Here is a 22502-nt window from a genome sequence, read left to right as displayed (position 1 = left end):
AAACTCACCACTAGATGATGCTAAATTTCAGAAACTGGACATTTAAAGTTACAACCTTCAAGATTTTATTTTCTTGATAAAAACAAACAAAAGTCAGTGAGCAGTAATTGAGCAAGTACATTATGTTCAAAACTGTCTCTTTACATTATCCCCACCAAGGTAAAAAAGTACACTTTATTTAATTACACTTTCAAAGTGCTCTATTGTCACGTTATTTTGTACGTAATATACTAAAAACATAGTCTTCATTACTTATACTCATGGTGTCTAGCACAGTTAAGTACACTTAGATCTTCTTAAGTTTATCTTAAGTAGTAGTTTTTGTATATTAGGTACAAAATTAATGTGTAAAAATAGAGCACTTTAAGTGTATAACAGTGCTCTATTTTTCACATGGGGCATTTACAATCTGATCTGTCAGGTACGATTTCATGGTAAATGTGTGTCTTGAAGTTCAGACACAAAACTGACAAAGACAAGTATGTAAAGTAATCTGCAATTTTACATTTCAAACACAGTTGGCGCTGTAGAGCCAAAAGTCACGGATTGGCGATTTACATATGTTAACTCCTTATAGAATGTTCATACCTTTTCTCAAATTAATATATATTATAAGATGCACATTAAATGATGTCTATTCCTATACCTGGGGACAGAGTACAACTCTTCAAAACGCTGCGGTTGACCAACCAAACACATCCTTTACTCATCCATACACAACCTGGCAGATCTCCAACCTCACTGAGCCACCTCAACCTATTTAAGGTTGGCCATCTTTACAGCCGGGCCAAACAGGCACGCCAGTTCCAGCACACACGCGGAGCGCTGCTAGTTTGAGGTTTGGCTGGGACTGCGGTGACTTTCAGAAGGCACAGAGAGGAAGTCAGCCTGGGAGCGGATGGAATGTGCCGTAGCACGCATGCGGTAATCCCAAACACACAGTAATCGGAGGAGACTGCTGCTGTTGTGAAGGGCTTTGACAGCCTGGCGCCCACAAACATTCACCAGGGAGAGAGAGAGAGAGAGAGAGAGAGAGAGAGAAAGAGAGGGGAGGGGCTAGTCACGGACGGACACACAGACAACAGATAGATAAATGGAGTGAAGATGAAGAGCTGAGATGATGATGGAGAGAACAGGTAAGGGGAAATGATTGAACTGAAAGAGCGCTCGGCACAAAGATCAACAGCCAACAAAGGCAAACATAGACAACGGATGGGAGAACAGAAGGAAATTAAATAAGAAAAATAAGGATGAGAAAGGAGAAAATGTGGAGAGAGGTTTAGCCGGATTTACGGGGCTGTTGGGATTTGGCGGACGATTACGGGAACTTCTAGCAAAGCCCTCATAGACGCTTGAGACAGCGAGCTGTAATATTAATTACAGTAAAGTCACATCAAGACACTGACTCCGTATTCCTTTTCTGCCAAGATTTTATCCCTTCACTACTGAGTAAACATGTGACCGATCCCTCAATCCAGTGTCTGCTTCATCTTTTCAGTGGTCTTCCGGGAATCAGATTCCTAGTAATTGAACAGGAAGAAGGATAATGAAAGTAAACACAACCTCGCGCACAGTCATATCATCGTGCGTCCGGCTGAATAAATGATACTGCAAAGAAAAAGAGCAATTACACCACAGGAGAAGTCATGTTTGACTGAATACATCACCTTTTGGGTTCATGCTGCTCAAACAGATTCCTACACAGATCTAAATCCCACTGATGGACTGCCAAGTGAGGTCGAGCCAGCTCTCTATTAGCCCGCTTCAAATGTCTGGCTGATTCAAGTTCTATTGAAACTAATGTAGGTTAGAGAACTGGGTTCACATGTTCTAGTTCAGCGGTTTCCAACTAGTGGGTTGTGACCTAAAAATGGGTGATGCAAAGCAGCGTAAAAAGAAGCTTGATGCAAATGATAAAACACAACCGGAATGAAAACAACACCAACGGAGAAACAAAAAATACAGCTTCATTTGCAAAAACAACTGGCTGCCAAAAATGTAAAACATTTCAAATTAAGACATTAAAAAATGCCAATTTTCCTTGATATGTTAATAATGCTGCATATGTTTAGACCTTTAGGAGTCAAACATTTACATTTATATTGGGGCAAGTTGTCACATTTCCTAAAAATTTAAAACCCAAATATATACGATTTTATTATTATTTTAACAATATTCCAAAATAAAAAATACAGTAGTTTAATGATTGTAATGTTTTGAGCTGAAACATTAAATGCAGTTACAATTTGTTGAATTTTATTGCATATAATTTGCAGTTACTTTTTGGAATAAAAATGAAATAAATAAAGCTGAAAAAGAGTAACAGCTAGCCCTATTGTCTCGTACACAAACGGTCTATAAACATACACTTACATTATAGACCACTTCAGAAAACGAAAGTGTAACGCTGGTTCAACGCTGGTCCAAAACGGCCTGTTTCGGTTTCGTTAACACTGCACAAATGTTTGAACAGAATACAACCAACAGAACATTTATAACATTTAATCATATGTAAAATGTTTTAATAAAAGTACTTTTGGACCAGTGTTTGCATATTGTGAAGTGATCTATAAACAGTGTTTGGGGTGATGTGACCAGAGTAAGAGAAGAACTTTCTGAAAGCAGTGAACGGCGTCAAGAGACAGGTATCTGTTAAGTCTCCTTTTGGCACTGAACATATACAGACAGGAAAATCACTGTGTTACTTCAAGTTTAAAGCAGACTGAGAAGGTTAGGTCTAACTGAAGAGACTATTATGTGTGACACACCATTAAGCTTGACTGAGATAAGAAGACTTAAATGTCACTAACTGTAAAGCTCTTCAAAAACAGCAGAAGATTGAGACGAAGATCAACAATAGTTCCCTGTTTAGCACAACATTAGCTCTTAACACTGAGCTCAGATCAGTTGATCCTAGAATGGGTGCTAAAGTTTAGCAGAAGATTGGGACAATCCTATATTTTGTCATTTAGACAGCTAACCATAAAATCATACCAGTGTCAGAATCTGCCGGAAATGTTTTTACTTTTTTCTGGGAACTTGGTAGAATTTCCAGTTCTAGTTTATTCTACTTATAAAACTCATCTTTGAGCATGTTTCTGTCTTGTTACTTAATAACCACAGATGAGTTTGATCAAACTTTGGGCAGCGTTGGGTTTTAATATGTGACCCCGGACCAAGTCATAAGTAGCACCATAAGGGTGTATTTGCAGCAAACGCCAACAATCCATTATGGGTCAAAATGATCGATTTTTCTTTTATTCCAAAAATCATTAGGATATTAAGTAAAGATCATGTTCTATGAAGATATTTTGTAAATTTCCTACATCAAAACTTCATAAACAAATGGACGGAAACAACTTCACTCGATGCTGCCCGCTCTTACCCACTCAAGTTTGGTATCTATGTAAAGCATAGAATTTCCGTTTTCAGCGTTAAATTTTTTTTTCTTCTTATCAACGGCCTGCTGCAGTACCTTCTTATGGACAACTTTAAAGGTGATTTTCTCAATATTTCCATTTTTTGCACCCTCGGATTTTCAAATAGTTGTATCTCGGCCAAATGTCTCAGTTGTATCTCCTATCCTAACTAACCATAAGTGATGGACAACAAGACCAGTCTTATGGGTCAATTTTTCAAAGTTTAGATTTTTACGTCATCTGAAAACTGAATAATTTAGTGTTTTGTTAGGATAGGACAATATTTGACCGAGATATTATATAACTATTTAAAACTCTGGAATCTGAGGGTGCTAGAAAAGTATGCCTTGGCGTAGCATATTACTCACAAAAATAAAGGTTCGATATATGTATGGTAGGATATTTACAAAATATCTTCATGGAACATGATCTTTACTTAATATCCTAAAGATTTCTGGCATTAAAAAAATACAATTTTTTTAACGTTTTGTTGGCTATTGCCACAAATATTCCTGTGCTATTTAAGACTGGTTTTGTGATCCAGGGTCACATCAATGGAAAGCTTATTCAATCAGCTTTCAGATTTAAAACAATTGACCCTTATGACCGGCTTTGTGGGTCCTGGGTCTTTTCAAAACATGAATCAATTCAAATTCTTTACCACCACGAGTCAAATCTAACACCAGTTTAGCACTAAATGAATCATGAAAAAATATGTACATTTTTGTAAGATTTAAAATATAAAGGAAATACAACTCAACAGGTACACTTCTGTTCCGGAAGTCACGCCGTCAGTACCTGTAAACATAGGTTTTCTGTTGAAAGACCCAGCGTGACAACAAAATGACATCGGTGACTAGTAAAAATGATATTCTCCGGCTCTCACAAAGTTTCCTCCTGAACTCCCGCCGAGAGCTTCCCTTTTAATTCTCCACTGATGTCTGGGATCCGAAAAAGCTTTAGTGAATAAATAAGATTAGACTCATGGACATGACACTAAATCTTATCGTTTTGAAGCAGAAAAGCAGAGAAAGTCAGAGCTGGTGAGCGAGGGAGAGAAAGGGTCACTGCGGGCCGAAATGCCAGCCATCGCACCCCTCATCCCAAACAAACCCCCTCCTCACCCCAGACATTGCACATGAAATCATCTTCTTCTCTCAGTTCTTTCTCCTGCGCTGCAGAGACAGAGACAGCTTGTTCCCCCGCCACCCAGAGAGACTCCAGGCATAAGCACTTCTCAGGGCTTGGCAAGAAAATCGTCAAGTTTGCTGTTTTAAATACGCTGGTCCTCGGAGTGAAGTGGATTTAGAGGCTGAAGATGTGAGGGTGGGCTCTTTTTCTCTGCAGTGTGGGGTAGCACACGACGCTGGGTTACTGGAGCTGTGATGGGCGCTCGCCGCAGGCCAGATGATTATGGCGCAGTACAATATGTCATGGAAATGCAACCGGGTTTTGACGGTTGGTATCGGGTGACACATTTAGCTAGAGAGAGGGCTAAAAATTGCGTTAGCCGAAGCACCAAACAAGATTTTAGATGAATGAATAAAGCAGAGAGGCAGAATAATAACACACGGTTATTAACTGGGCTTATTGGATTCATTTCATGTTGGGGAATCATTGACACAGTAAACATGAATTGAGAGAGAGGCTATATTGTCAGGTTTAGCCGTGACGCTCAGATCTTCACATCTCCAGCGGCTTTATGATTAAATTATGAAGTCCAAATCAAAGACTGGTGACAGATCTGGCACGGCTTTAGAGACCCAACGGGACAAAACGACATCAGACCGTTACATTTAATAAAACCGTGGTCGGTCAGTAGACAGTAATCTCAGCCAGAATAAAGTGTAACTTTGAAGAAGCAATACATCCGGCGACTTTTGGCTGCTGCTGATGTGTCAGATGAGTTTGGGTAACAAATAAGCATGCATCTTTCAAAAACACGGAGAAAGAGGAAACATTGTTCATTATATGGTATTTACGTTATAACAAAGCAGACTAAAAGGAAAATTCTGTCATGACCTGTATGACTTTCTTTCTTTTGTAGAACGCAAAAGAAGATTACGTTGGTAACCGAACAATAGCGGTACCCATTCACTTCTAATGTATAGACACAAGACCAATGCAAGTGAATGGGTACCGCCGTTGTTCGATTACCAACATTCTTCAAAATATGGTCTTTTGTGTTCTGCAGAAGACTGAAGTTCATACAGGTTTGAAATGACAGGAGGGCGAGTAAATGATGACAGAATTTTCACTTTTGGGTGCGCTGTCCCTTTAAGCAGCAATTTGGAGCAGTCCATTCACGATACTTTTTCAAACAAAGAGCATGTGAATTACAAAAAAAAATACATACCCAACAATAAACCTGTGTACATCCATGCATATGTGCCATGACAGGCAAAACAATGAATTAGGATTTCTCATTTTTATCACTTTAGGAGTGACACTGCACGTCACAGACAACATAATAACTCCAATGTATACGTCTGAAGATAATGGACACTTTTGAAAACATTTATGTGTATGCCTAGTCAAAGGATTTACTAAAATAGTTGCCGTATCCAGTTCCAAAGGTGTTAAATCGTAATGCATTTGTTCTGCCTTGAATTATAAACCTCTCTCATTTGAAACTGGCCCAGGAATATGTTAACTGGGTTGACAAAAACTATGTGTTAATCCAGTATTGCCGGGACAACAATTCCTCACCGCTGCACGTTACAGGCTGAGAACTTCGAGGCGACAATTATGCAGCGTGTTCGTCATCGCAAATAAGCGCTTAATGAGCAAAGCCTGGTTGAGAGGGAAAATGTTGCCGAGTGTTGTGCATAAAGCGAATTCCACACTAATTGCACTCTGGAGTGTAAAAGGATATGTGTGCGCTTGAGTGCGTTCGATGAAAGCCAATAACCAGATTTTAGGGTTTGCATATGGGATAGATATCAGTGCTGATGGGTGGGAAAGTCACCTGGACTTAGGAACAGATCCGAGAACTCTGGTTTCAAAACTATACAGAGCTCAGACAAAACTGATATATATCAGCCTGAGGGGACACATTGGCACACAAAAGCTACACCAAATAAACAAAATCCTATTGGGTTAAATTAGGCAAAGAAGAAAGCGCAATCAGTTGAAAGGAATGTGTGATGAGTGCCAGACCAGCACAGGATTAAGTCAGGTTTACTTTCAGCTAGAAGTTATGGGGTCGACTCCTGATTATGTGGACTGGGAACCCAAATATGTTTGCAATGCCAGTTCTGAGGTTTGAGAAGGCATTGTAAATGTGATTTATTATCTAATCATCACCAAATATTATATGAAGCATTATTGTGTCTATGGGTTTAATTAGATTTAAATAAAATGTTGAATGCAAATGCTAAGAATAAGAATACCATTCAAAAAGTTAGAAGTTAGGGTCACTTATGTTTTGTTCCACGTTTGGGAATGATAGTAAAATATCACAAAACATAACTATGGGACTTATGTTAAATTGACATAACCCTCCTATATCCTGATTGTATTAAACATTGAGTCTTGAAAATAGTCAGCAAGAAAATATATTTATATGACAATTATAAAAAAAAAAATGCATGAATATGTTTTTTTTTTTAAAGTTTTTTCACACGCCTTCTGGAAGTAGAGCTTGGATAGTGGTTCTATTTTGAAGCATCAATGAGAATCAACAGCTTCTTGTGGTTTTTGCATAAACTCTTTTAAGAGAACTCAGCAAACCAAATGTACAAATAAATCAAAAAGTTACATTTGGTCCAAATACTTTATTTTAAACATTAGGTAGGTTAAGTGTGAGTTATTAAAATGGAGTAATTTGTTGTATATTAAAAAATGTGTTGAGTCAATAGAACCCCACACATTATCATTGCTAAAATTTGCACATAACTGATCTATTAGTGCATTTTCTTTATTATTTGGTCCAAATCATTCATATTAGAACACTGTTATAAAATATTAAGGATGTTGGGCACGATTATATTTTTGTTGGCAAAAAATATATTTTCAACATTAAGCATACAACTTCAGATGAAAAGATTTTTAAGATTATAGGAAACATGTTAGTGAAGTGACTCCTTTGAATAGTAAAGTATGTGTGTATAATATACAACATTGGTCTAGCTGTACAATCCATATGGAGGCACTGAAACATGTTGCGTTACATAAACATTACGCACACAAAAAATTGCCAGTGGATGACAAATTGCAATAATAAGAATCAGAAACACTTCCCTGATAAACAGACACTGAAAAACAAGGTAGAGATTCCAAACGATTTTTTTTCCGCTTCTCTGTGTGACAGACGCTGATTTTCTCAAATCCCTGTGTATCTCACAATAAATCCGCGTAATGTGGATTAAAAGCTGTTGAGATATATATAGTTATATCAGAGGAACAGATTGGACCAGACCGTGCCACCAAACAAATCCCCTGCACCATGCCCAGAAAGGGGAAATTACTCCAAATTAAGGTGGAGACTAACTGCCACCCACCTATACCATCCTTGCTCTCTCTTTCTCTCGCTCGCTTCCTCTCTCTCTCTCTCTCTAGAACGCAAACACACACACCGGCTTTTAATCCAGGCCTCCATCAACTCCTGTCCATTAGGGTGTTTTTTCCCAGCATGCCCCCAAATCCCCTCCACTTTGCCTTCATCTGCGCATAAAGAGCCACAGCTGCCCATCGCTGTACAACATTAACACACGAACGCATTCACAGTGCTACACACACAAGTGTGATGGACGGCACAACATCAAATCACAGAAAACACCAACTTGTAAGCGTACCTCATGTTCTTTTGGAGATCTTCCACAGCTGTCCCGCTGCAGAAGTCTGCATGTTACAGATCTCGCCATCAAGAGAAAAAGCCAAAACATATCGGCAGAACCGGGCACCAGATGCTCCACAGCTGAAAAACATAAAACAACACAGAAATGAGCAGATATGTTACATTTACAACTGTGATCTCTACACGTAACCGTCAATGTGAGAGCAGATAGTTATATACAGTATAGTCATGCCGTAATATCAAGAACACCACCGACTTTCACAGGGGCTGGTGAAATTCAGAGATATTAATGGAGTGGCATTATCATCTCACAGATTCATCTCAAAAAGAAACTGTATATTAAAAAATGACTTCACTCTCTTATATGTAAGGAAGACACAACAGCCTAAAGCAACTCTATCAAAGATTACGATGACATAACACAACACGGTTAGAATGCATTTCATTAACAAGAAAGATTTCTAACTTGGATGACATTTTTCTTTGTCAAATTGTAACTAGACTACACCGCCCCCTTCTAATAAACATCTAGTCAAGTAATTCCAACAATATTAAAGGGATAGTTCACCTAAAAATGAAAATTCTGTCATCATTTACTCACCTCCCATTTCAAACCTGCAGACGAATTATTTCTTCTGCAGAACACAAAAGAAGATATTTTGAAGAATGTTGGTAATCGAACAACGGCGGTACCCATTGACTTGCATTCTTCAAAATATATTTTGTGTTCTGCACAAGAATGAAAGTCATACAGGTTTGAAATGACAAAAGGATGAGTAAATGAAAGCAGAATTTTCATTTTTGGGCGAACCACTCCTTTAATGCTATACCATACAATACCATATTAAAGATTTTTGTTTCCATCTTTGTTTGTTCCATCAACTGTGGCATCCCAATATGTTTGTCCATAGTCAAGAACCAAACTCGAGTCCCTAGACGCACACTTGCGTCATATAAATAAATTGAACTAACTATTGTGCATAAATTCTTAATAAATTCTTGAATAAATTCTAAATCTGAACAATTTTGAAACAAAAGTACACAATTCAAAAGCAAGGCAGATAATGTAAATAATGCACAACACATAACTCGATAAAGTCTTTTCGAGGAAATGTTTTAAATAATTATCCACGATCATACAGCTCTACTGACACTAGCTTTAGGTGTGAACATAATAAACAACACCGTCTGTTAAACAGTAAACAGATCTGACAGCTGAAGGCCACTGTGATGTGTGCAAATGCACCCATAACTAGATACAGAATATTGTGAAATATAATAATGTCAGACAGTCAATTTAACTTCAAAAACAGACCCAGCAGAATACAACAACTCCTATTATTAACTGAACTGACAATGTTTTAGAGCATCCTACGATTAAATGATTCTCTTAGAGATAATACAAAGTGTCATTTTTCACTCATACCTTCACTTGCAATCACTTTATGAATAAACCGGTCCTTGGCCACACGGTTACGGACATTAAAAGTAAGGATGCACCGATACGTAAATTTAGGCCGATAACCGATAATTCTTTAACTGTGGAAGCCGATAACCGATATATTGGCCGATATACAGTATCTAAATATTGATATAAACTTCCCCAAGACTGCAACAAAAGGCAAAACGTGGACAACTGCTTTTATTTGAAAACATTCACTGCAGAAAACAAGGTAACCATTAATTCTCTTTTTTCCCCTGAAAATCAAGTACCAAGCCTACTATAAGGGGTGATTCACATTTCGCGTCTAAAACCGCACGGAAAACGCGAGCCGCAGTGCTTTCTCATGCGGTGCGCGTAAGGCATTCTGAAAAGTTGAACTATTTTCATCTCGATGCGGCGCCGACCGGAGGGACCGCATCGCTCCCTATTTGCGCGCGCATGCCGCGTGTCTACATTTAAAATAATGAACTTGTGCACGCAAAAGACGCGAAATGTGAATCGGGCTTTACGATTCTTTAAAGATTAACTATTACAATGTCCTTAAAATTACATTTCATGCAGTGTGTAATGTTGCTGTGTGTGAATGTAAGCAGTCTGCCAAGTTGAAAAGCTGAAAGTGAACGAATAGCAAAGTTAATGGCTTGGGGAAAAAAGGAGTCGACTCTGAATCACGCGAACGAGTCACCTGTCGTTCTAATTTCAGTTCCAGGTCTGATTTGCGTCACTCCGTGTAATGCCTGCCTACGTTCCATGTGCGACACTGCACGCGGTAGACCAATCACAACAGACTTGACCATCTGACCAATCAGATCAGAGTAGGCTGACAGAAAGGAGGGGATTAGACAGATGAATCGCTGAAGGAATCATTTGAGAGTCACTCAAGAAGTAAAGTAATAATAACTGCCTATTATTAGAAAATGAAAGTGTTTTTGCACCTTGTATGTACAAAAACTTGTTGTTGGACACATAAAATAAAGTAAGACCTTAATCACAAAATATTTTTCTTTTAACCTTCAAACTCTTCTGGTATATTTTTTATTTAATAAACAAATTATACATGTTCTTCCAGAGCAACCCAGAAAATGCCACGTCTAACAGGTCTCAAGACAGAAAGCATTCAGACAGCAGTCTCATTCAAACAATATGCTTTTATTCCTATAATTTACACATTCATAGATAAATATAAATACTGTACCTACGTACATCAACAATGTTTTGCTAATAGCAGTAAGTGAATGATCATGACAGATAGTACTGTTCTGATTGTAACTGTGAGCAGCGTGCAGCTGAAGAAGTTTAACCAGAGGAAATTATTTATGATTTATCGGCTATAATATTTTGGGTTAAATTTTATTATCCGATAATAATAATAATAATATGGCCGATAATTTATGGCATCCCTAACTATAAGACATCCACCGGTTTAACGACATACTTGCAGTCACCTGTGAAACAACTGTTGAATTAACACATTCACGAATTGGTATGTACATCTCTGTCAACACGAAGACTGTAAAACTTGATTAAAAATGCTGATTCTAATGGGACAGTCTTATTGGCAAGTGGCCGGCGAAACAGGAAACAAAAAACGTCTCTCATTTGCTCTCTCTCTTGTACAAAATACGAAATTAATAAATAAATGAAAGCATCCCTCAAACACCCCGAGCACAATTTTGTCAACCGCACTTTTCTGAGGGGGCCATATGTTCATCTACCGGCTAAAACAGGTGTAGCAAAATAACAGATTAACACTCATTCCCAGGAGTAGCGGGGCGTTTGTTTTTACTTTACTTAAACACCACAGCAGCTGTGAAAAAGCGAGTATCAACGGTGAAAATCCCAGCCAATAGCAAACGCACAAGATCAAGAGACCAAACCACACCTGGGGAGAACAGGCCTACTTGTCCAATCTAGTTTTTTTAGCATGATGCCTACATTACGTTTTTGAGAGCACGCTGGCGTGGTCTCGGGGGGTCCGATCAACGGTGGCCAGACCCAGTAAAACAAAAAAAAGTTTTTTTCCAGGGCTGGAGCCATCTGCATGCAAACTCACCTCGGCAAAGAAATATATTAAAAGCCACGTGTGACGAACACCTGCTCTGTCTGGGGAATATCTGTGTACCAATCTGTAATGATTTTTCTATCTCCATCTAAATAAACAGTAGGTTGGAAAGGGGTGAGTTTTTTCTCCGTCTGTGTGTAACATCAGCCCAGCTCAGTCAAGCCCGGCAGCTGGTTGGAATCTGGTAACATAAGGACCGGCCACCAGAAAAATAATGATTCTAAACATATTTGCGGGCTTCAAAAATCCATTATCATTACATTATTAAAAATATTGAGGAGTTGTGTGCGACGCACAAGCTACTGCTTCTCTGTAAACCAACATTTGATATCTTTTAAACCTTAAACGAGAACTGAGGAGTAGCTTACACTTCTTTGTAAAATACCATTTCTCCAAAAATTTAATTAAGTTGAGATGCACATGCTAATGTCTGATGGAATAGAGAATAAAGTGCTTTGAAGTTTTGTGATTCTGAGTGGGGCATACACAAGGCTAAGCAAGACTAAAGTAAACATGAGTTTTGCTATCTGAACATCTCATAGCGTCCACTGAAACCTTCATACCTTGCGCTCATAAGAATGTATGGGAATATACAGGAAAATATAATGCAATATATTAAATAATCCATTTCTAGTTATGGGAACCAAGTGCTTGTATTTTTCCAAATATAAAAAGCAGCAATTCCTCATGTATTGTTCTATATATAAAACATATATTAAATTATATCATTTATTGACATATAATTTGTAAGAAATAGTGATTAAATGAATAATCACGATTAATCACATCCAGAATGAAAGTTTGTGTTTACACAGTATATGTCTGTGTAATGTGCATATTAATTGTGTATTTATAAACACGTACATGCACATATTTAAGAAAAATAAAAAGCATTAATATATCACTTAAATTATTGGTAAATATAAATAAATGCTTGTAAATATTTCCTAAATATGTATACGTGTATGTGTCCAAAATTAATATGCACAGTACGCAGACATATATTATGTAAACACAAACTTTTATTTTGGATACGATTAATCGCGATTAATCACATCCAGAATAAAAGTTTGTGATTACACAGTATATGTCTGTGTAATGTGCATATTAATTTTGTATTTATAAACACGTACATGCACAAATTTAAGAAAAATAAAAACATAAAAAGCATTAATATATCATTTAAATTATTGGTAAATATAAATAAATACTTGTAAATATTTCCTAAATATGTATACGTGTATGTGTCCAAAATTAATATGCACAGTACACAGACATATATTATGTAAACACAAAACTTTTATTTTGGATACGATTAATCGCGATTGATTGCATCTAGATTCAAAAAGCTAAGAGTCCCCTCAGAAAATACATTTCCCTGTGAGATCAGGTTGGAAAATTGCATTTTTAAATAAAATGCTTAGTAAATAATTCCACTGACTAAATTGATTCAGGATGTTGCGCATCAACACAAATGTGAATTACAGTGAGACAGTTATCAGGGTGGGAAGCTCAACATTATGGTTTATGTTTTGGAAAACTCTCCAGACCTCAAAAATGTCTTACCAAACTGAGTTTTGGACTGCGTGACCCCAGGCTTTTATAAGACCCGGTAAACATCCTCAACAAAAATCCCTGTATGTTCGCTTAGACACAATAAAACTTTCAAACTGGAACATAAATAAACAGGTCCTGCAACTTTGTTTCTTATTTGACTCCTAGATGCCCTCCAAGTGAATAAAAATAGCTGCTCTATATGACGTATTACCAAGATAACAACGAACCAGAATATGACGACCAGACCAAGAAACCAGAAGCAGCAGCACAAACAATTCCAGAGCCTTAAGGGGTCAGGTCAGAACTTGGCCCCAGATTGCTCATAGTCTTGATAACAAGCTTGGTTTACAACCACACAACAGTGAACCTACAACTAACGCCCTTTCCCAACCCATCCTAACCTTTCCAGTTAAAGTGCTTTGCAAATGAGCAGAATCTCCTCGATGTTGAGGCCAGATTGAATGAGGCGCTTTGTCTGTGCGCTCGAGAGGGTTGTTTATAAAAACATCTCAACGCCGAGACATATGGAGAGAAATAGAAGGGCTCTTATTGAGTGGCTGGCTAAAGACTCGGAGGTAATATAGCAGCTCTGGCCTGATGAAAAATTCATGCTGATATGTCGGGCAGGTGAACGCGTCACTCTTCAGAATTTCATTTTCACTGTTTGATTTCTTTATTGGCTCGCATCCGCTGCCCAAAATAAAGGGCTCTTCGTTGTCTATATATCCATAATGAATGTTTGCATGCGCGTGGGCGCGCACGCTCGGGCGAGCATGATCTTTCTTGCATCTTTTAATTGTCTGACAGTGATTACTTGAGTATGTGCGCAACTTCTCCTCGCGCACGCATGAGAGCGTGAAACACTGTCAAGGCGAAGCGGGAGGCATGTGTTTGTGTGTCCGCGTAAAGTGTGGGGGGAACCAGATGCCTGCAGAATCCCAAATAACCGGGCTGTCAGTCAAACAAGTTTCAGAGAGCTTGTTGGGCTCTGATAAGTGCATTTATGGAAAAAGCCTGTTGGCCTTTATCTCCTCATTGCAGGTTAGATGGCCAATAAAAAGAACCAGGTGGTGGTGGTGTGGGAGAGCGTCTGATAAGCGTGACGTTTTCTCGGTGGTCCGTCTCTTAACCTGCCTGTGGTGCGCTGAACATCTGAACGCTCCGGTATAGAGATGAATTGGAAATGACCGTAAGTTGCTCTCATCAACAGCTGCCAGGCATGTGGGTCTCTCTCGCTCTGGCTGGAATTCAAGTGCCGTATCACCCTTAACTCCATCTCCATTTGTGCAAACAGAAATCAAGAAGTTAGTTTAGGCTACCTCCTCGCCTACAGGTCATCCCGAGCTATCTCTCGGTCACACCACCGCTTTGACCTTTCTTAACTTTAACCAAGTTTTGCTTTTCATTCCATTCCTTTCTAATCCTATATCTAAACAGAGGGATCCAGAGCTTGAACCCGGATGATGGAGTATGTTTAGCTTGCCTTGGGCTCCATTCTTTTCAAAGGCACTGGCCGCTAGCAAAGCCATCGCCACGCAGGACAGGGTACCGTGAGGAATCGCAGCTTGGGTAGCGAAGTCAAGCATTGACAGGTTTGCATGATTCTAAGTAATGCGTTGTGAAAAAGCACCCACAAGCTAAAAGCATCCTGGCAAACATTCTCTCATACCATCGCATATATTTGTGTTTCATGTTTTGCCTCTGTAAAATGTAATTTATGTGCATGACATGCACATGCACACACACATTCAAATACAAAAAAATGATACACATGAAGTTATATTCTTAAGCACTGGCTCGAGTCCACAAGACACACTCAGAAATAAAACCGTGCGCAAACATACACACGCGCATCACAAACTTGTTTCGTTGATTTTACTTGGCACGCACCTCGAGCGATTAAACATCAGGTAATTTTCCAGCTATTCTTTCTCCCGGTTTGTTTTCTCATCTCTCGCTCTCTCTCTTAGAGTCCCTCTGTTTTACTCTGGCATCCATTTAAAAATCCAATTTATTGATTTCTACGGTCATGTTTTCTCCGACTTGACCCCTGACCAGTGTTGGGTGTAACTAGTTACTAAGTAATTAGTTACTGTAATTTAATTACTTTTCCCTTAAAAAAGTAAAGTAAGGGATTACTCTTATTTGTTATGTAATTAAATTACAGTTACTTCTGATGTAACTGAATTAAATACTGTGTAATGTATACAATAGTGGAATTGACATTAAAATTCAGTTAATAATTGTACTTTATGTAGTTTTATTTGAATGAATTAAGAGTCGTTTTATGTCTATCCTTGACTCACTTAACTAATCAAGGTTGACATAAGATGTAGAAAGTAATTAGTAATAAGTATTTAAATACTTTTTGTAGAGAGTAATTTGTACAGTAATCTAATTACACTATTGAATGTGTAATTAGTAACTAGTAATTAATTACTTGTTCAGAGTAACTTACCCAACACTGCCCCTGACATTAAACACTCAGCCATTAAAAATAAAAGATGCATATTTTGTACGTTTGACCTGTTGTAATATACAGCAGCAGTGACAGGTGATCTGGTCCATCCGTTCCGTCCATCTCTCAGCGAATCCGACACCAGAATAACAGAAACCATAAGCGCCTCATTTGCCCATACAGTACATACAAAAATCTACAAACATACATAAAATACATATATAATACATATATAAATTAAATAGCCATTACTGGACTAAGGACCATGTAAGGGACTAAGAGAAAAACAAACCTTTGAAAAACATATTATAATTAATATTAATATTATAAAATGATTAATAAAAGCATATTCACACCAACACAACATTCAAATATATTCCATTTTCTGCATTAAAATATTCTTCTTAATTTTTAGATTCAAAATAATACTCAAAATCCTTAATCCTTAAATAATTCTAAAAATGTAATGAACCTATTATAGGCTCCAGCACCCGTGAAAGAGACAATATTGCATTTTGGCAGCACGGGAGCATCCATGACTACCTTCATAACACTCTGGAGCTGTTGTTGATGATGTTTTTATAAATGATTTTTTGCTCTCAAAGCCAGAGTGGGAAATTGGCTTCCATTACGGCTTTTAAATAAAATAAGCGTGAAGCAATAAGAACTGAAAGTTGGGAAAGCTATAAAACCGCTAATTAAGATGCGACGCGGCTCAGCTAGCGACAGAGATACTGTATAAGCGAGAGTATATTTTCTGAAAATCCCTACAGAGAGAGGGAAAAGGAAGAAAGGGCCTGGCGGAAAAAAGCGACGAGTTTTATTCCCTGGGCGAGGCTTCTTCAATCTGTCCTGTCTGGATCCAATATAACGCATTAAAATTGAATTATACAGCATTGCAACACACATTCACTTTAGTGGAAACCAGTCACAACCTGCTGTTTTTATTCTCCTTTTTCGATTTTCTCTCTTCATTATTTCTCAGATGGGTTTCCAAGGCCTGTGATTTTGAAGAGGACACCGTGTTGGCTCAGCGCAGGCCCTTTGCATCTTCAGAGAGGGACGTAGAGAAGACCCAAAGCTCTCCTGCGCAGCCATATGGATGACAAGAATTGTTAAAGGGGTCTCTGAATGAAAGACGACCCCCTTCCTCTGTGCCAACGCTAAGAGAGTCTCCTGGCAGACTATACACCACGGGCTTTGGAAACAGTAGGTGTTTCTCGACGGGAAGTTTGTGCCTTTAACTAAAACAAGAAGCTCCGTAGGAGTCTGGGAGGAGGGGAAGAAAAAAAGGCAGATTTTGGTTGTGTCTAGGTTTGCCAAAACTCTCATGAGAGTCACATTCAACATTCAAACACATTATTGGGAGTCTCGTAGCAACACTTCCCCAACCTCAGGAGCAGCAGAAGCAAATCTCACAGGTGATGCAAGAACTATATTTAACAATATAAACTACAGATTTCCATAGAGGTCCGGCTATATGAGCTGACACAACAACTTCAAAAACATTTCTCTTAGTACAGAGATTAGGAAACACATACATGTGAGAGCAGTATTAGTTTGGATTTAAGAGCCTCGTGGCACTTTGATCCAAAGGGATAAGGGTTAAAGCCCGAACCTGCAGTTCTTTTCAAATAGATTAGAAGATGAGCTTTGCTATTTAGGCATTATGGGAGATTTGGTCGGAGTATGACATTTCTATACCATTTACTGTGCCCAAGTGACTGTAGAGATGCGGGTAAACTGTAAATCCTCTCATGTGGAAGTGGAGGTCACTGTATTGAGTAATTCCCTTCTAACGCATGGAAGCAATTATTTTCATTTTTACGCTGATCTGATAAGTGTGGATGCTGACAAAAAAACTCAAACAGTGCTATAGATGAGAGAAAGAGGGGGAAGAATGTGATTTAAACCTACATTGACTGCATTATCACCAAAGCTCAGTATTTTAGTAGCACATCTAACCACTGCACCACAGTTTTAAAAAATATTTTAGAGTAAAAATGTCAAAAGAAAGAATCAATCTTTTATATCTGCCGAAGGTTACAGTGCTGAAGTGAAACGTTTTCGGTCATTTCAAACCTCCAGGTTTTGTTTTCAGCCTCTTTTCTTCTTGACTTGTGTGTGTCAGAGGTCTCGTCGAATGGAAAACCAGGCTGTACGATATTGACTGACGCGACAGCTGGATCGGTTGCAGATAACAGAAGGTTTGGACTTAAGACGTCAAACCAAAACAAGCCTCTTACAAGGTCTCGGTTGGGTCAATGGTCCAGTAGGTTGATCAAAAGCAAACTGAGAATGTGAAGATTGAAATAGTTTACCAGGCACTGCGACGGAGAAAGGGTTATTTCAGCCCATTACCAGCCGAAGTTGTTTTTAAACATATGTTATTTGATAAGAAGCAAGGAAGACAATGTAGTTGGCAGGAAGGATCTAATTAGCTTTTTGGCAGCTTGGGAGGATTTTTTAAAGCGAGCATGACTGAAAATGTCACGCATTCGTTTATTATCGTAACGTTTGGACGTGGAAACTTAGGGATTTCGGGCATCTTCCGTTCGAACGGACTACAAAACACTTTCGTCGGAATTCTCTTGATAAAGTGCAATTGTTCATCCAATTATCTGAGGTACTAAAGCGTACATTGACTCTTTGAAATGCTGTGGCTCACTTCCGGTTTGGATTCCGCATGAAACAGGGGAATCGACACAAGGATCTACGAGCTCGAGATCTGCGTTCTTCTGACTGCCGTGTTTATGCCGTGAGGAAGCCTGGCACGGTCGCAATGAGCACTAGGATGGCAACAAAACCGCCCCTGATTCCCAGACCCCGAGTAAACCACCACCCGCTTCAATCAAAATCGGTCACCGCCAAGTGAAGCCGGTCGGCAAACAAACTTGAATAGACTTCCTAAGCTAAAACAAACAAGAAAACTCAAATAAAAAGACTATTTGGGATATTCTCATCTTCAAAGTGTGCGACTTTGTTGTCTGATTCTCTAAATCTGCAGCGGTGGAAGGAATTTTGCTGGTGGGGGACAAAAGCAGCATTGTCTTTAGGCAAGCCCGACATAGCCTACATACAGAGCCTACCCACAGAGAGTACGTGTAATCCACCCAAAACATAAGCTGGAGGAAAGGATGTAATTGAAGCTGCCTTGACAGGAGCAAGGAAACACAAGATTGGAGATTTGGAAACGACAGGGAGGGATTGGCTACTGGGGAAGGGTGTGAGTGTTTGTGTGTGTTCTGTGGTCATAAGAAACAGCAGATGGTTCATTTCCTGTGTTGATTTCAGGGGAAGACAGACAAAGCCGATGATGGGCTATAAGACGGGTAGACCATAGTGTCGCACGCTCACCGAATGCCTCACATGGACACACACATCCACGAATGTGGGGTTGTCTGTGGGCAGCCTCCTGTTTCCTATGTCTTCTCAAAGATTCAGAAGCGGCTCGGATGCACGTCTCTGGGGAAGAGAAAGTGAATTCAGGCAGAAGGAAGACAAGAAAAGAAATCTATAGAGGAAATGCTGCTGCAAAACAGCTCTACAGTAACGTTAAATGACTTCAAATGTACCTTCAGAATTTCTTGACAGACTTATGAAAATCAAGGAAGTGTGAAAATCAGCAACTCAAGAAATGTCACAGCTGGTTTGAGACCGAATATGCGTTCCGGGATAATAAAAGACAAAACCTGAAAATACTTCTACATCACACAGTAAAAATCATACAATAAAATGTAAAAAAAAAAGATTTTTACTATATACCACTTTCTGTAACTATTTTCATATTAAATAAACATTTTGCATGATGTATGTTTAGCATTGTTGTTGTCACATGATGCATGTTTAATGGCCTGTACTGTACTGTTTGCTGTATTACATTTTTTCATGCATTTTTACATTTAATTTAACCTTCTTTTTTTCAATACAAAGTAATTTCAGCGTACTATTGTAAATATTCACTAGAGATGAGTTGCTGTAACTTACAAAAAAAGAGCTGAACTTGAGCAGAAACTTCATAAAGTTCATATTACTTTTAAATCGACATGTTTGTACTTAAAAAAGTAAGGTAGCAAAGAATACTCAATTTTGGCCGACAAATCAGAGCGACAACAAAAACCCTGACAAAAATATAAGTTAGCTGCATTGCATTGTGGGATACAATCTCAAACACAACCTATTCTGCATGAATGTAGGTCAGAAATTCCATACATACAGAAAATTGAATACATGCTGCAAAACCATTGCTATTATCACAGTACGCCACTACAGACGTTACCTATCTCTCCGTTACACTGGGGACCAGGTGCGTTGCCACGTTTAATCCTCTCTCCGTCAGTTTTCATGAGACTCCAAGAACTAAATTGATATCAAACTCCTTTCTATCCGGAGGCGAGACGATACATTAAAAGATGTGCGTCACACGCTACATGTGGTGAATTGTTTTTGTATGTGTTAAGTAGGCGCCATCAACAACAGATAAAATCATTACAGAAGGAGCCCCATAGTCCATGAACATCTGGAGACGCGGTCTGTTGATGCATCCGGCAGCAGCATCATTCAGAAAGATAACAATTCTCATGATGGCCGAAGATATAACGGCCTGTTGTTGTGGTGGGGCGAATCGATCCCCGAGTCGCAGCTTGGGGCTAAAGAGAAATATGAAAAAAAGAGGGAGATAAAAGAGAAAGATACAGTGAAAGACTCATTCTTTCTCCTCCTGGCTCCTCCCTTCATTTGATGGCTGGCCTGCGGCTCTGATTGCTATCTGCCGCTGGTTTAATTGATCTTGGTCACGCTTCTACGCAAGCCGGGATTAGCGCTTATCGCAGTGGACGGGGTTTCTCCGGGGAAGATCGCGTTAGCTGATGATCAGAACCCATCACCCTCCTCGAAACAGATCTTACGTGCATGTGTGTTTAAGACGGGCCTTCAGCTCGGGATTAGCCGCCTCGCGTGTTTGCACGTGCGATAGCGTGAAATGCGCTCGTACGTGTGCGTGTCTGTGTTTACGAGAGATTCCGCAGCCAGATCGCCTGCTTTTTATGGGGCTCACAGGAGCAGTGGCTATGTCTTTAATCACCGGTTGTTATATTGACCTGATTTACAGAACGAACACTTAATCTTCTGCGCCAGGCGAGTTAGAACAACTCAAAGATGGACCATAAACCGAGTCCCTCTGGTGTGGAGGTCTGACAACAACTGCAAAGGTTGACTGCTACCGTTTTGGTGATGGTGCGTAATTTCACTGAAAACAAAGCGGATCTGGGAGAGAAAATAAAAGACTTTACAAAAGCTTATTAACCCTGCAGGAACAATAACAACAATAGAAAATGCTAAATACAACGATCACTTAGAAAACACAAACCTGTTTGCACATCAAGTGCCAGATGTGACACGCATACAGGTGAGGAACACCCTTCATGTTTTGTTGTTCTGGACAGCTATTCCAGAGGCTTTAGTTTCTTTGTCCATCTGAAATACAAAGTCATAATTAAATGTTACAAATACCATTTAACATGGATGGACTGCAAATGATTTTTGGTTTATACAACATTTTCAAACAGCCATGGCACACCTGAAACGTAAGCTGTGTTATTGTCATTAACTAACACCTAAATGCAATCAAATAAAATAAATGCTGTTAATCTTTTTTGAAAAACATAAATTAAATGAAAATCAGAAATGTTGCCCTAGCAAATTAACTTATATTTAAGTTGAGGCACTATAATTATTCACAGAAAATAAATAAAAACTAAGACTGAAAAAAAACATTTAACCTATATAGTTTCATCTAATTAAATAATAAAGTTATTCTTATTTATAAAACAAATCAATAAAGCACATAACTTACTGTAAAAAACACTCCAACTCAAACTCAGTGACTGCAGGAACATCTACATTCTCAATCGGCTTAGTTGAGGTTTGATAAATTTGTCACTCAACAGACATTTGTGATATTCACAAAGTTCAACTGAGCCAATTGAAAATTTTAATTTGGAAATGACTAAAAATATTTCTACTGTGCTGCTTAAAATGACATGAAACATGAAAAAATTTAACAAATAAAAGCTCATTCGAGATATTAAAACTTCAATAAAACTAAAGAAACTAAGCAAAAAGTAAGCTTTTTATATCTTTTTATTAGACAGTAATGTTATCATGAATCTTAAAGAAAACTTACTGTTTGATGCTCTTTGATGTAATATGACAAATCTCCAAAGGTCCGATCACCTGCCCACTTTACTGCAAATGACAGCAAGATTAAAACATTATATTTCACATTATAGCCTCTGATGTTCATTAAAGTACGGTGCTCTATTACCTCAACGTTCATGCTATCGACCAATCTGTATTTTAAACAGGCAATGATGTAAACAACTTGTCAACTACTGTACTATTTACCACAGGAACGTTATTTAACGTCAAAAGCAAGCTAATTAAATTGAAAAATGAACTCCAGATGAGCATAAACACCATCACTATATTACACATAATATGTGGGGCCAAAACATGACTATATATTTATAGAAAGCCGATAGAGTCCCTTTACTTTAGTGCACAAAACTCAAAATGTGTTTCCGGGGCAAAGTGACTCAAAATGATGAAAGGGTCCCATATGTTCTGACATTAGAAGTAAGACCCTTAAATAGACACTACAATAGTCTATACTCATGTTATATTGCATGTGACCAGTTGGGGCTCTGTCAGTGCTAACCAGGTCGCGTGACAACCTTTTTCTGCTCCTCTGCGGTCTGGTCCCT

At 38.6% G+C, this 22502-nt stretch overlaps 1 long non-coding RNA gene across 1 annotated transcript in view; it reads right to left on the bottom strand.

Moving 5' to 3' along the window:
* LOC130565284 (uncharacterized) overlaps positions 1 to 22245 on the bottom strand; it is a 32407-nt gene extending 10162 nt beyond the window's left edge. Inside the window, exons 1-3 of the long non-coding RNA XR_008964350.1 lie at positions 21923 to 22245; positions 21107 to 21213; positions 8216 to 8337 (exon numbers count right to left, since the gene is read on the bottom strand). This is a non-coding gene — a long non-coding RNA (uncharacterized LOC130565284). The remainder of the gene's footprint in view (positions 1 to 8215; positions 8338 to 21106; positions 21214 to 21922) is intronic.
* Between the last annotated feature and the right edge of the window lie 257 nt (positions 22246 to 22502).

The sequence above is a fragment of the Triplophysa rosa genome, linkage group LG14 (assembly GCF_024868665.1).
Source record: "Triplophysa rosa linkage group LG14, Trosa_1v2, whole genome shotgun sequence".
Classification (NCBI taxonomy): Eukaryota; Metazoa; Chordata; class Actinopteri; order Cypriniformes; family Nemacheilidae; genus Triplophysa; species Triplophysa rosa.
The sequence above is the reverse complement of the archived record's forward strand: the minus strand, read 5'-3'. Positions and strand labels throughout refer to the sequence as shown.